The sequence below is a fragment of the Octopus bimaculoides genome, chromosome 9 (genome assembly GCF_001194135.2).
Source record: "Octopus bimaculoides isolate UCB-OBI-ISO-001 chromosome 9, ASM119413v2, whole genome shotgun sequence".
In the NCBI taxonomy this organism is placed as follows: domain Eukaryota; kingdom Metazoa; phylum Mollusca; class Cephalopoda; order Octopoda; family Octopodidae; genus Octopus; species Octopus bimaculoides.
In genome coordinates this window covers 14,847,378-14,848,837 of record NC_068989.1, presented here as the reverse complement: position 1 = coordinate 14,848,837, position 1,460 = coordinate 14,847,378, and the positions used below count along the sequence as shown (strand labels likewise).

The 1,460-nt window shown below is 36.4% G+C and overlaps 1 protein-coding gene across 2 annotated transcripts in view; it reads left to right on the top strand.

Annotated features, from left to right (window-relative positions):
* The window catches only part of LOC106874620 (atos homolog protein A), a 212,194-nt gene that overhangs the window by 129,101 nt on the left and 81,633 nt on the right, over positions 1 to 1,460 (top strand). The window lies entirely within an intron of this gene.

Below are 1,460 nucleotides of genomic sequence, written 5' to 3'. Positions count from 1 at the left end.
ATATATATATATATACATATACATATATACGATGGGCTTCTTTCAGTTTCCGTCTACCAAATCCACTCACAAGGCTTTGGTCGGCCTGAGGCTATAGTAGAAGACACTTGCCCAAGGTGCCACGCAGCGGGACTGAACCCGGAACCATGTGGTTGTTAAGCAAGCTACTTACCACACAGCTACTCCTGCGCCTTGTTTAAAAAATAAATATTAGATAAAAAAAAATTGTCACCTTTTATTATATTCATTATATATATTGTTTCTGGTATAAATTAATACTACCAAGAAATTTTACCGGTCCCTGGCACATGGAAAACAAAAATCTAGCGGTATGTCACATCAGATAGTTTGAGAAGCATTGGTCTACATTACAGGCACCAATGGCAACTTCAGAAATGGGTGAAATGAGCTAGATGTTCTTGGTTCAAGATGAGAGGTGGTTGAACAGCCGTTGGTGGTTGGAGGAGGTTGGAAAGCAGTGAGAGTAGCAAATTTATTTAAGGGAGACTTTGAACCAGAGTAGTCCTTATTGTTGATGTTCAAGCGAGAGAAGTGGGGAGAGTAGAGTCTACATAGTTTCCATACAGTTAGCACCTATGTATGTATGTATGTATGTATGTACGTATGTACGTATGTATGTATGTATGTATGTATGTATGTATGTATGTACATACGTACGTATGTACGTACGTATGTATGTATGTATGTATGTATGTATGAATGGATGGATGGATGTGTGTGTGTATCTATCTCTCTCTCTCTATCTCTTTGCATGTATATATGTATGTATGTATTTGTGTATGTATGGATGTATGTATGTATCTATCTTTCTGTGTGTATGTATATGAGTTCATATATTTATGTGTGTATCTATGTGTGTGTATATATATATGTATGTATGTATCTATCCAGCTATCTGTGTGTATGTATGTGTGTATGTATGTATGTATGTATGTATGTGTGTGTGTATGCATGTAGGTCTGTCTGTCTGGCTGTTTATATGTATGTATGAATGGTGTGTCATTTCTGTGTGTGTGTGTGTTCGTGTGCGTGTGTATGTGTGTGCATATGTGTGCATGTGTGTGTGTGTGTGTGTGTAAATTAAAGTATTAACTGAAACCTACTTCTTTGAAATGTCAGAAAAAATTTGATAAGGTATTCTGATTATGAAATTACTAAATATCAGCTCAACATTTGCTACTAGGTCTCTCTCTTCTTTGTATGTTTCTGGAACAGTTGGTTAACGGTGGTGATGGTGGCAGCAGCAGCGATAGTAGTAGTAGTAGTAGTAGTAGTAGTAGTAGTAGTAGTAGTAGAGACAATACACAGAATTAACCTTCCACCTTGATGTGAAGTGACCAAAGAATTCAGTCTTGGAGGATAAACACTTTGTGCTATTTGATTTATCAGACAATTTCTGAAAATATTGATTTCCTTTTGATTAAACATCAGGCCATATA